The sequence below is a fragment of the Megachile rotundata genome, chromosome 4, assembly GCF_050947335.1.
Source record: "Megachile rotundata isolate GNS110a chromosome 4, iyMegRotu1, whole genome shotgun sequence".
In the NCBI taxonomy this organism is placed as follows: Eukaryota; Metazoa; Arthropoda; class Insecta; order Hymenoptera; family Megachilidae; genus Megachile; species Megachile rotundata.
In genome coordinates, this window is record NC_134986.1 from 14,099,150 (window position 1) to 14,114,359 (window position 15,210).

General features: G+C 36.5%; 1 protein-coding gene across 6 annotated transcripts in view; it reads right to left on the minus strand.

Moving 5' to 3' along the window:
- Window positions 1-15,210, minus strand: part of LOC100883957 (uncharacterized) — a 118,561-nt gene that overhangs the window by 101,054 nt on the left and 2,297 nt on the right. The window lies entirely within an intron of this gene.

The following is a 15,210-nucleotide window of genomic DNA, read 5'->3' on the forward strand; positions in this document are numbered from 1 at the left end:
CGGCAGTTTCTTCCACTTTGACACAGCATTTTTCATTTGCATGGATGGATTATGCAAAGAACTTTCCAAAGTACAAAACGCCGAAGAAAGATCTCTTTTCTTCGAGGAGAAACGAGAAGAATCGAAATTCGTCCGTTCATCGATTCATATCGCGAGTTCAACGACTTCGTGTAATACTTCGATTTAGCTCATCAGCTCTCCTTGGCTATTATAACCGGCACGGAATACAACGTACACTCTCCAAACGAAACACACGCGATTTTCTCTGTCCCAGAAACGATCCTGATTAGAATACTGACGTAACTAACCACGAGCGCATCGTAAATGAGTCATTAGATTATTTCTACACGAAAATCCTACGTTTACGTTCGTTTCTTTAATTAAATGGTCTTTTACCTTTTACACGTTATACCATACACAGCTACGTGACTCGACATTCTTATATCGCTATCGACGTTATCTCTATAAAATAGTGCATTTATCGCATGAAAATCAAGGTCTACTTAATCTAGGAAATAATTATAACGATGAGGCTGTACACACAACAAAACACGCCTCGACTATTTTATTTTACAAATATAACAGAACCTTCAACATTGCAGTAAAAAATAATTGACCAAAAATTCACCTAAGGAAAGAACCCATAAGTATTGATAAAAATGGATACTTGGTAGGTTTCTAAGTCGGGCAGATGCATATCTAGGATAATTGATTTTATCAGTAGCGATGGACATCGTCCGTATCTCAATCTCCCCGGCAGGAGCACATAATCGCGGCGATTTACGAACGATAATCTCGCCGGGTGTAAAGTCCGGCAAAAGGAAATTTCGTTATCGCTCGTTCTATTCGCGATATATATTTTCTCGGCCGGCCGTTCCTCGAAGCCCCATTTTCGAGGGGTTCCTCGCTATAAGGTGGTTTTCTCGAGCGTCAGATATACATGTACTGTACACACATACGTGGCGGGTATATAGACACATAAACGCGTGTATACGCTATATGGACACAAGGGGTTGCAATGCCTCGTGTGACGCAGCAACGAAGCAAAGGGTGGGGACCCTGGCGTGTATGTGCTTCTCCCTACCGTATATAATGCCGCCCTCCCGGTCCCCTCCCCCCGTTCACGATCTCACCCTCCCCTTCGCACTACTCTCCCTCGACCGCCCACCTTCTCTGACTCTCCCCATCGGCCCTATTCTCCCCACCGATATTCACTGCCGGCGCCCCTCGGTGTATCCCGGCGACGTTGCCGGGTGTTACATAATAGCCGTGCGACGTTGCCAGGCTTCTTTCGACGACAAGCGACGTTGCCAGCTCGAACCGGTGTACCATGTCGAACTGCCTCTCTGCCTTGCTTGCCTGGTCTGGCCTAGCGTGGCCTGGCCTGCTCGTCTACCTACCTAACTCGCCCGACAGAGAATCTAGCTAAACCCACTATATCCAGGATCTTTCAGCTACGTTTCTCTTCTTTGCGATTAACCTACCGATTCGAGCCCACTACGCACTCTCGCTAGTCGAGTGTGAAACCTTTCTTATCATTTTTCTTATGCCTTCGTTTTTACACTTTGATCTGACAAGTATTTCGCTCTTAACTTTTTACGTATTTTTTTAGACTGTTAATACTGTAGAGAATGTAGTTAGATATAGTATTTAGAAATTTTGAACTTAGAACTTTTGGTTATGTTTCTCTATGCAAGTTGATGACGAGCCCATTTGTTAGGCACTCTCGCTACTCGGGTGTGGAACCTTTCTTATAATTTTTCTTACGCTTACACTTTTACACTTTGATCACCTCTGTCAAGTATTTCACTCTTAGCTTTTTGCACGGTTTTAACATATTTTTTGAACGGGTACCTAGTATGATGTAGCATATAGTTAGGTCCAGTGTTTAGAACGCATTGTTATTTTTTTCTATACAAGTTGATAACTACAAACCCATTCGTTGGGAATTCTTGTTTTAGTCTCGTATGAAACCTTTCGTACACTTCGGTTTTTTACTTTGATGACCGCTGTCATGTATTCACCATGTCCCTCAACTTCTTGTCCCTTAATTTCCACATTCTCTTTACTATTACCTAATACAACAGAGAATGTAGGTCTAGTATTCAGAATTTTTTGGTTAAGTTTCTTTATTCAAGCACTAAGGACGTGCCCACTCGTCACGCACTGTTGCTATTCAAGTGTGAAGCCTTTCTTTATATTTTTGATATGCTTCAATGTTAACATTTAACACTGTGACTTCTTATGCTATTCTATCTATATTTATTCAGATAAATGCAAATTGCAATTTAAGCATTGACAATTTCGTTTAGTGTTTTCGTAGATAACTATGAGTAATGGTTGTCGAGTAGAAGAATAATGCGTAAAATTGCAAGAAAATATAGAAACTGTAAAGTCATCGGAGTGTTGGGTATCGCAGAAAGTTCGGACTTTGGTATACTAGACAAAGGAGGATATTTTTAATTTGTAAAACAAGTGATTATTATTGTAATATCGATGTCAAGTAAGTGAAACGTTCACCAGCAGTATGAGTAAAAATAATTTTTTGGCTTTTAAGGAAATTCAAAATAACACTCCTGCGTTACTGCAGAAAGTTACATACTATAATTTTAAATTCAGTTATCTTCACAATAGTACTATTAACAATTAATACTATTAACAGTACTATTAGCCTTTATTTAGATATTATTTACACCCAGTAAAATATTTTAGGAATTTTATAATGAATGGTGCTTCTAACACAACCACCCTAAATTTAAGTCTGATTATATCGTGGTTAAGAGTCCTTTAAAATTCGTATAACATTTTAACTTTCCTTATTTTAATATCGTTGCATTAAATGTTTAATCATAAAACCACTGACAGTTACCAAATCACAAAGGGTTAAAGGGGTTGCTCCGTGAAAAGCCAGAGGAATAAAGTTCAATTATTAACGAGAGGTGTGACTATCGATTATCGATATCTTATTAATATTTAACGATATATCGACAATATATATATCGTAAAGATATTGTTAATGGGAATAAAGGGAGGGGTCGTTGAACTTGACTGAAGTAAAATATAACGCGTAAATTTATAACACAATTTCGTATGCAGGAAATTATACTTTATAAATATAAATATTTCTCGAGTCAATTTAAATTTCATTCATGCAGTACTGATTGTTATATTTTACATTTTGCGATTGGTCATGTGTTATTATTTACATTTACCATATGATAATTTAATTTATAATAGACTTCCTTATAAAACTACATTTAGTGAAGTATAATACAGTACAGTAATTTTTTAAATATAATTTTGAATACTAAAGACGAGCTATTTATATAACACGAACAAAAAATCATAATGTACGCTTCTGATAAATGGGAGATATAGTTTATTTTTAGAATAAACTTTCAAAGATTATCAGTACTGTTCGAAAAATTATCAATTCGATTATATTTATAGTTAAATGAACGGGATTAGACGTACGGGTTCAATGTACCCATTTGAACTAGATAAGAGTTAAAAACATAGGCTTGCGTATGTAGATATGTCTTTCATAAAAATAAAAGTACAAACCACATACGCTAATGTTATATTTGGTTATTTGTTAAAAGAATGTCTGTTACAAGTTAGATATTTGTTTGCACTTCAACATATGATAAAACTATTAGAACATATATGAACAAATTAAATCAGTTTCAATAAACTACCATTTCTATCAGTGAGTTAGATGATTTACTCTATTACAGTTTTGTCACTTGAAGATTATTTACTAAATATATTTATCATGTACAAAAGTTTATCTCATACCATGAACGTATGCACATACCGAACAAAATAAATACGTTTATTAAATAATAGCACATAACGAACAAAAATTATAAATGAACAAATTACAGTCTATGCTATACTATGAAGCCTATAAGAATAGCCCTGTATCACGAAGAAAATAAATATTATTTAATTCAGCTCAAAAGTAGTATTCACACGATGTCAAATATTAAAACATCATCATACATTATACATCAACAAGGAGTCAAAGGAAACTAAATTCTACAATACAATTATAAAAAATTATTAACAAATGTCCACACATGAAATATATACAGCAAAAATACAAGACACTGTTACTACAGCGATACCCAGAATTTTTAGACAGGGACGTTGCTTGTTTAGGAACGTCCAACTCCACAGATTTATGTACGTTGGCGAAAAGTCGATGGCTAGGGACAGCGTTTCACAGGCACAGAGGTGTTGGCCGTATTTGACGAATCTGTTATGGCAATTCCCTTTGTCCCTGAGAACTTGGGCCCAACCCTGGAGTCCGGATGTCTCGGGCTGGTTCCGGATCTCAGATTACCAGGCCCCTCGAGGCGTTTCAAACGGAGCCTCGCTCTACTTATTTCATGCTTGAAAAATATCAACTGGATGTGGTGAGAAAGATTCCTTTGTTCTTTCTTTATACACGTATTAACTACATCGGTCGGTTACGCATTAATATTGCGTTAGAAAAGAAATGTTGGGGTGCTTTTCTGGACTGGGTTGACTAGGGACACTAGATTTTTCCAAAAGTGGGGATATGAAATTTTGGAACTCAGGATTTGAGAAATTGAGGAGTGGGAAATTTCAGAATTGGTATTTTAGGATATTAGAAATTAGGGGAGGTGGAAATTTGGGGAGGTGAAAATTTGGGGAAGTGGAAATTTGGAGAGTTGGAAAATTGAGGGGTTGGAAATTTGGGGAGGTGGAAATTTAGAGAGTTGGAAACTTGAGGGGTTGGGAATTTGGAGAAGTGGAAATTTGGGGAGTTGGAAATTTGGAGAGTTGGAAATTTGAGGGGTTGGAAATTTGGAGAGTTGGAAATTTGGGGAGTTGGAAATTTGAAGAGTTGGAAATTTGAGGGGTTGGAAATTTGGAGAGGGAAATTTGAGGGGTTGGAAATTTGGAGAGTTGGAAATTTGGGAAACTAGAAATTTAGGGAGATGGAAATTTGAGGAATCGAAAATTTGAGAGTTATAAATTTAGTAATCTAAAAATTTGGAGAATTGGAAATTTGAGTTGAAAATTTGGGGAAGTAGAAATTTAATAATATAAAATTTATATCCACAAAAAAGTAATGAATCTCAAATATGTCTACCTAACAGTACACAACAACCTCTAAGATAATTGCAAATTTCTTTCATCTACAAGGAACACCCGACTATCAAAATGACAAAGAAATGGTATTTCTAGAGAAGATAGCATAAAGATTCTGAGCATGTAATGCGATACAATTAAGTCTGCACGGGGGCCCGCGAAGAGGGATTTATTTTTGAATCCGAAAGGTAGGGCCTTGAAATCTACAAAAACGCGCGCGTTCTGACTGGTCCCCAAGATGAAGGCGCCGTTGCCAATTTGACCAGCGCATAATACCGGCAACGTCGCGGCAAACCCTATCGATTCCAGATCTACAATTTCTCGTCGGCCCTCTGGGTCACTCGAGCACGTTTCCGTGGAATGTACGTGGTTACAAGAACCATTACGTCCATTACGAAAAATTGCGATGAAAAAAAAAAAAACGTGAAGGGATAAAGCGATCGTGGCGTTTCGGTATTCACCTCGTGGGAATACGCGTGTACATACTTCACGTGTGTCGAATATCCAACACTTCAGACTTCATAAAGCATTCTATTAATACGAAACAACGGAACCGAACGTTATATACTCAGGAGGGGAACAGGAAAAGAAAGTTCGAAGAGCAGGTGTCTGGGTTTATACGCGAATATGTCTCGTACGGAGTCGTAAAAAATAAACATCGGTGACGAGAGGGGTTAAGAAACTGGGGTTGAACGTAGGGGAAAAAGCAGGTAATGGCGGTCACTTATGTAATAACTGTAATAAACTCAAGTATGTAGTCAAATATTTATTGCAAGTTTACGTGTACAAACTTCAACTACATTAACTCAATCATCTGATAAATACTTTGGTACTTCGTGCCATTTTTATATAAACATTATTTCATTCTTAAATAAAATAAAATAACTTTTAATTACTATTGTCAGCATTAGATATGCTGTAAGTGACTGAACCTACTGGGACTTTTGACTAATGTCCCTAGATGTCTAGATCACAATATCCCTAAATCTCAATACCACAATGGATATCTCTAGATTTGTACACTATAGTATTAAAGTGCCTATAATTTCACTATTGGATAACAGTTGAATTTTCATAGAAATCTGTCTAATCTGAAATATATTGTTTGACATTCTTTTGATCATTTAATAATGCATCAGTATAAAATATATATACTATAGAAAAATAAAATAAACTACAGAACAGTAGTGCAGTGAGAAAAATATACTATAACAAAATATATAAGAATGTCTGTACCTAAAAAACCCGCAAATAATACAAATAACAAAAGACCATAAAAAAATAATATTTATTAAAAAATAAAAAATACTATTCAATGAAACTTTCAATAACTTTAACGCTCATCTTAACTCTCAACACAATAATAAAACTCTCCAAAAACTATCAAACAATATAAAATTATTCACGACAATCAACATCAAAAGTAACCTGTACATAAAATACACCAAGAACGTAAAGAATGTGTATAAACATTAAAAAAACACAGGAAGCAAAAATGTTAGAATGGTCATAAGTTTCGACTAATGTTTTCGGGACGGTTAATCGTCCACCTCCTTCTTGAACTCCGTATCTTAGCCGGTGAAAGTCAGTCGTGTATTCTACGTGGCCAAGAGCCCTTGGAGAACATACGAGACATATGTGCATATACATATATACTATATATAATCGAGACAGACATGCACAGACTTGAGTTACGGTAGAAATATTATACACACTTGTCGCATCTTAAAATATTGGTATAGATAACGAGTGCGGGATGATTCCGCCTCATTACGTATTAAAAATGACTACAAAGAGCTTGCCAACTGTGACATGTTTATGCTAACATTGTATCTCATTTTCAAACATTTTGTTTCGCCTCGTGTGTTTGGTGCTGGCTCTTTTTTATTGGGGGGACTGGAGGGAGGAACGCTGTCCTCCATTTTGGGGAACTTCAGTGTTACAAATTTTCAAAGTTGTAATTTGTGAATTTATATATTTTTAAATTTTCAAACTTACAAATTTATATATTTTCAAAATCCTAATCTCTAAATTTATACATTCTCAAAATTTCAAATTGCTGGTCTCCCAATATCTGCTACCTAAATCTTCAATAACCCAAAGTCTCAACTATAAAAAATGAGCACGTCCCTAGTGCATCCACATGACTAAAAATTGCAAGCAACAAATCACTGTATCCTGTAATTCACTCGCGATAAGTTTGAAACTATACACTAACGAATACTCTCGAATAATCGCAGTCTCACGGATCGTTATAATTGGTTAGAGGAAGGAGCTAATTTTGTTAGCACTTTTAAGCGGAAAATAAAAATTGCGAACGACGGAACGGAGAGTAACTAAGTGTCCAAGTTCGCAGAACGATGATCGAGGCAAGTATACGGAGTGGTCCGTTTACCAAGCTGCCACAACTCAGTCGGGCTTTTCTGTGTGAGAGAGAAGCAAAAGATGCAACGTTGCCAAGCCGACAACACGTAAACGACCGGCGCAGACATGGCAACGTCACGAAACGAGAGACACGCCGCGAGACACGAAGGAGAGAAGGCAACATAGTCGTTTCAGTTTGAAACGCAATGCCGGCCGTTTGCCAGATACCGTAACAGGGTCGACGGATGAAGAAATTTGGCGGTATCGGCTTCTTCGTGCGAGTGTGTGTGAAGACCTCGATGTCTGAATTGCCCGAAACTCTTTCGCGGCGAAACGTCACGAAAACGTCGGGGCAAAATTACACTGCAGTTTTATGCCTATGTCTACGTCGCACGAACGTTACGGAGAATATTACCGAAAGTCGTGCGTTCGCAATAAGGACGTTCGCAGTAAAAATAAGGATGAACACTGGAACTATATTTGCATACTTATCTGTTTGCATAATTGAAATAGTAGCTTGGTGACTAAATTTTTACGTATGTATTTTCTTCTAGCTAGAATTCTATTAGAGAAAAATTACATAAGATGCTTGAGTAGATTTGAAAAACTAGAAACTTCGAAATACAGTAAAGACTGGATAACTGCGACGAACGATGGACTGGATAACTGCAACGTTACTATCCCCACCACTTAGGGGGATCCCCCTTGAATTTTGACACTCGACGAGCGAGCAGCGTGTGTAATGTAATCCGAACCGGCGTATCGATGTGACAACACTAATGCAACAGTAAAACTTTTTTATTTTTTGGTGTTACTAAATATTACTTTTACCAATGTAATTGTGAAATTCTCCTGATCAAAATAAGACCAAACACGGCATAATTTGAACAACATTTGTTTATGTAGTAATATTGTTTGTTTTTTCGAGTGTATGGAGGCGCGATTTTGTATGGAACCAAAAGACTATTACTTGTCAGACTTCTCTAAAAATTTAATTTTAAACAGCCTCACTCGTTCACTCTCTGTCCTTTCCTACGTTTAGCAGTCGACGCGAGCCAAATGTAAACAAGGAATCGACACCTCGACTCGATAACTGCAACAAAATCGGGAACAAGCGTTGCAGTTATCGAGTCGAGGTGTCGATTCTTTGTTTACATTTGGCTCGCGTCGACCGCTAAACGTAGGAAAGGACAGAGAGCGAACGAGAGAGACTATTTAAAAGTAGAGAATCGACACCTCGACTCGATAACTGCAACAAAATCGGGAACAAGCGTTGCAGTTATCGAGTCGAGGTGTCGATTCTTTGTTTACATTTGGCTCGCGTCGACCGCTAAATGTAGGAAAGGACAAAGAGCGAACGTGAGGGGCTATTAAAAATTAAATTTTTAGTAAAGTCGAATGAGTAATGGTCTTTTGGTTCCATATAAAATCGCACCTCAATACACTAGAAAAAACAAACAATATTACTACATAAACAAATGTTGTTCAAATTATGCCGTGTTTGGTCTTATTTTGATCAGGAGAATCTCACAATTACATTGGTAAAAGTAATATTTAGCAAAACCAAAAACTAAAAAAGTTTTACTGTTGCATTAGTGTTGTCACACCGATACGTCTCTGCCGATTGTTTTCTTTCCTCGGACCTCTCTCTCTTCCAGTCTCTGTCCTTTTCTACGTTCGGCGCTCGGCTCGAGCTAAATGTAAACAAAAAATCGACACCTCGACTCGATAACTGCAACGCTTGGGTCCCGATTTTGTTGCAGTTATCCAGTCTTTACTGTATTTACTGAACACACACTTTCCTATATTTTGTACATATTAATGGCGTATACTTTGAACTGAAGATATACGAGAGTAAAAGGAAAAATAAAATAACGTTTTACAAAGTTGGTAATAGAAGTATCCATATCCCAACGGCGCAATGCGTCAAGAGAGCAACGTTCCAATTAACTGTGCGATCTTCGACCCTGTGCATTCTCATTTGCGTAAAATCGATACTGCTTGGATAGATAGATCTCTCGAACTTGTTTTTTTGAAAAGTAATAATTTATTCGAGCTTGACAGTTATTAGTAATAATCGCAATGTTAATATAAAAGTGACAAATCGTTTCCGTATTGTCGCACGTGTGAATGCTCAGTACTGTGAATGGAATTACAAGTAGTCACTACTGGAATTGAATTGAATGAAGAAGTCTCAACTCGTACAGACTTGAATCACGTAAATTCAATTCAAAAATTGAATGTCAAGTTCAATACAAAAATTGAATGTCAAGTTCAATTCATGAATTGAATAATCTTAAATTCAATTATAAAATTGAATAATGTCAAGTTCAATGCAAGAATTGAATGATGTTTTCAAGTTGAATTGAATCACAGGGAATTGAAATTAGTTGAATTGAAATCTATTCAAGTGAATAATGAGGAACTGAAGTTTGTTGAACTGAATCATGAAGAATTGAAATTAAATTGAATCATGTCGAATTGAAACGGATTGAATTGAACCATATGGAATTGAAATTCGTTGAATTGAATCATACAAAATTGAAATTGGTTGAATTATATGAAATTGAAAAGTGTCGAATCACACCAACTTGAACCTCCTCGAACCAAAATCCCCTTACTTGAATCCTACATAATTGAATTCCATCAAATTCAACAAAAATACCACGTTCGCTTAAATGTCCAAGTAGGATAAAGAGCCTCCTCGTTACAAACACCCTAAAAAACATGATAGGCATATTTCGCGAAAGAAGAGAAAAAAGAAAGGAAGGAATTCGATTGCCGCTAGAAGAAAGAAACAAGCACACAAGGCAACGAGTCCCAGCGTACATAGAGTATATATGTGCACATGTAACTCGGATACATATTTATGACAGCTCGTATATCATCGTAGGTACACCAACACACGAAAATGCGTGTGACTGGAAGGTTGGAGAGTCGAAGGTTTTCGGATGGGTGACGTCGAGTGGAACACGAGGACGAGGCGCAGAGGCAAAAGGTGGGGTGAGCATGGGGTGCAGGGGCGCGGTACGATATGGGGTGGGGAGAGATGGGGCAGAGTGAGGCTGGCGAAGGGGAGGTGGTCGACCACGCGCGATCAATATAACAAAATACGCCGGCAACCCGCACGTACATACATGTACGCGTGCGCGCACACACGTACAATCAGCTGCAACGTAGGCTTCCTCTATACCTGAAATTTTATCATTTTCGAATCATCCTATTTCCGATATTTTTTCCTTTACTTATTCTCCGTTTTCAAATACTAATTCGGGTAAGATTTATTACTTCAACGTTGAAGGATTGAAACCTAACATAATTGCAATAGTGACAAGAATTTATTTCAGTCTCTAAGTTATTAAATTTTCTGTCTTCAATTTTTTAATTACTAAATTCTCAGATGTCCAAATCCTATTTCCCACATTCTCAAATTTCCAAGTTCTCAATTTTCTATATCCTAAATTATCAAATTCTCAAATTTCCAAATCCTAATTTCCCAAACTCTCAAATTTCCAAATCCTACATTCCTTAATCCTCAAATTCCTAAATCGTACATTCCCCAATTCTCAAAATCCCAAATCCAGCATTATCTAATTCTCAAAAATTCCAAATTCCAAATTTCCACTTTCCAAATCCTAAATTCCTAAATTCCCAAATTCTAAAAAATTCCAAATTCGAATTTCTAAACCCTAGAGTTCCCACCCTCCCAAATCTCTAAACCTTCAAATTCTACCCCCTCCAAATCCCCAATTCTCAAATTCCCAAACCCTACATTCCCCAATTCCCAAATTCCCAAATTCTCAAAAATTCCAAATTTCCATTCTCCAAATCCTAAATTCCCAAATTCTCAAAAAATCCAAATTCCCAATTTGCAAACCCTAGAGTTTCCACCCTCCCAAATCTCTAAACCTTCAAATTCTACCCCCTCCAAAACCCCAATTCTCAAATTCCCAAACCCTACATTCCCCAATTCCCAAATTCCCAAATCCTAAATTCCCAAATTCTCAAAAATTCCAAATTTCCATTCTCCAAATCCCAAATTCCCAAATTCTCAAAAAATTCAAATTCCCAATTTCCAAACCCTATAGTTTCCACCCTTCCAAATCTCTAAACCTTCAAATTCCAACCCCTCCAAATTCCCAAACCCCCAAATCCCAAAATCCACTGAAAAATTCACAAATACTAGATAAATCCGAATATACACTAACTAAAAAGCAACGGTTCTAAAGCATTCTGTCAATAAACCGGCCCACACACGCATAAATTGTAAATATAATCTAGACGTGCATACAGCTTCAGGTGTGTGTATGCGTGTGTACGAAAGCAGTGCATACTCTTATCTCCGTGTGACCATAAATTGCGAACGCGATACGTGTGCATATTACTTGTGCACGGGCACATATACGTGTGCTCGATGGATACGGTTGTATCGTTCGCGACGTAGTGAACACAGAGAAATTCGGAGGTACATCATATGCCATGCGTGTACGGGGTGTCCCAATAAAATGTATGCACTACCATATAATTCAATAAACAAAAAATGAATTTAAATTGACATCGCATTACTTGTAAATTTAAATATTCTTTATGACTGCCTCCCAATATTTTTATGAACGATATTCGTGTACGTCTTGTTGAGACACCTTATATGTATGCAGTGCAAATATGTATTAGTAAGCGGGTGCGTCGCACGATGCACATGTCGTACGCATAAGAATGTGGCGGACGTGCGTTTCAAAACACATCTTCGAATCTGATTTCGGACCCACACAAAGAAATGGTCGAATGTCTGCAGGGTCTGACAGAATTCTTATTTTTGTGCAAATGTTGCTTTGCACGGGAGAACATAGTGAATGCATTCTTCTGACTACTATTGTGTACATGCAAATGTATCTAACATTGGGTATTTATATTAGACATACAAGAAAGTCCTGTTTCTAATTGTCAGATAGTAGGTAAATGTTCTGAGACAATAAAAAGATGCGTCAGATATTGGAATATTATTTAATTCTCTGGAAAATTATTTCTGTTAATTAAAATTTCAAGATCTGATATCATCTGAATATTAAGTTTTAGGAAGGGGAAGTCGTTAAATATTAATTTTTCCATCAAAATAATTATTCTGATAATTAATGGAGAACCAGAATATTCATTAGAGACTATTTTAATGAATTTTTAGTGGGGGACCAACCCTGACTACGTTTCAAAAATAGGCTCCTCCGAAGGTTAAAAAGGATTAAATTACTTTGCATTATTTTTGAATATTATGCAATGTTCAGAGTCCATAACGTATAAAATTTTAACAAACTTGTATTTGTTCGCAAAACAATCTGGTATGCATTAATTAATTATAACGAAATGCGGAAGTATCCCAAAAAGGACAATTAGTTTAAAAATGACGAAACGATCAAAAATATGCAAGTTGATAATAAGGAAGAAATAATGAAATGAATATCGTTCTTTACGTATCGTGCGTTTCAAGAAAGGTCAACGGCGTAACGACGCCACCCGCCATTTTAAGGACAAACCTTTAAGGCTATAACGCACGGTAGACGACCGTAAGAACGAAGCCAACGTACAAACGAAGTATCGCCAGCTGGCACGTAAAATGTAGCGCCGCTGGCAATGCGAATATTCACCGACATGTGCGTTTCGAGAAGAAAAATTAATGGCACGAAACAGATTAGGATCCGTATTGAAAACATTGCCCATTCATTTCTCCTTAAAAACGAACACTGCTTTCTATTATAGTAGTTAAACAGCACTACGGATTTCATCCAAGTACTTTATGCCAAGACTTTGCAGGGAAACCGCGTTCATTAGTGTAATTTTAATACCTATTTCATGATTTTTTATAAGTATAGAATCAAATTTAGAGAAGAATAAAAAAATGTCACTATAAACATTAGTGTAACTAGGGTCTTGCAATGTGGGATAAATTTCCTAGCAAATTTTACCAAATTTCCAAATTCTCAAATTCTATTCTCTAGTTTATAATTTTCCCCGTTTCCAAATTCCCCAAATCTCAATTTCCCCATTTAGCAAATTTCCTTTACAATTTTCCCCAAATTTTCAAATTCCCCAATTCAATGCATTAAATTCCCAAATTCCAATTACGTCAATGACAAAAAAATGAAAATAATTTCGAAAGTACTACATATTTCTATATAAATAATATTAAATAAATATATGAATAGTAATAAGTAAGAAAAGATATCTGAATTATAGAACAGAAGTAGTATTTCATCGTTATATCGCGATACGTAACGTAGTGAACTTTATTATGTAAATCACGACACAGGACGTATACTCGTAAACCTATAAATAACTGTCGTGTGCCTGAAAATTAATGAAACTGTGAAACAGCTTCTTCAACATCGTGACATTAAGTGTAGTAAATTATTTTACATTGTAGTTTATACCGCGTTCTCGGGTATCCGTAGGTTGAGCGACACTGCGCCACGTCACCGTTAGTTTTCACTTCTGTTTTCCTACTTCGATCTTTACTCCTCAACAATTTTACCTGCATTCCAGGTACATTCGTAATTTCTATATTCTGTATTGTCTTAAATTAGGGATATAACTACTTTCTTCGTATATTTATATGATCAGAGACAGAACACTTAAAAATCCATCCTTTCTTTCCAGTAATGTATAAAATAAAATAATTCTCTATCTTCAAAGATTTAACAGAAAAATATAAAAATTCACTACCACCTAAATAAAATATGAAAATATAATATGAAGTACTACCTCTATTTTTAACTTACTTAGAAATTTCTACAACCTAAGGTGTCTTAAAAATCCCACCGTACTTTCTATACGACAAAATGTCCATTATATTCGCTACAAGTTAAAGTGTTCATAAAACTTAGCGAAAGTTGCTAAATTCGTGTAATGCATCATCGCAAACACTAACGCAATAGAGCAATAACTATAAATTGTTCGTAAATTATGAATTTTACACATGTGAGCCATATGTTGTATGATTGTTGACCGTTGTGAACCTGAGTGTTATTTCTTGAGGAAGGATAAAATTAACTAAAGATTTTGACTGTAAATTGTACGATCGTTTGTATTTTATTTAAAATATTTCGTTTTCGGAGCACGCGAAAGGCGTGCCCGGTGAACGGAGCCACAAAATGAGCGCCACTGTCGAACAATAACTTCGTGCCGCTGCGAGCTCTCAAAATGGCTGTCCTCAGCTATTATTACTTCGGGGAAAAAACAAATGACGGCGCGCTCACGCTACGAGGAGAGGAGAGACAGAGCCAAGGCTCTCTGTATATCGTATGGTGTATACGTATGTATACAAGAGGTGTGGGTGCGTATATACGCGTGCAGGATCCTCGATCTACGTACGGGATCGAAAACATTGAGTACACCTTACGGATTCCTAAATTCTGTCTCTATCTATCCATTGGCGTAACCAGCATTTTTATCTGCCAATTTAACAATTCACAAATTTTTAGATTTAGTGACTTAGAAACTTTCAAACTTGAAAATGTAAAAATTTGGGAATTCAAAATTTCCACTTTTGCAAGTCTAAAAACTTGTAACTCAAAATTTTTTAAATTTACCTTTCTCTCATTTTGTATATTACCTCGTTACGCCAATGTAACCAGTAGTACTTTATTGCAACGAAATATATAAATAAATGTACGCATATAACGACCACGTTGTATCGTTCAAATTGCTATTGTACATAATATTTTAAGGCCT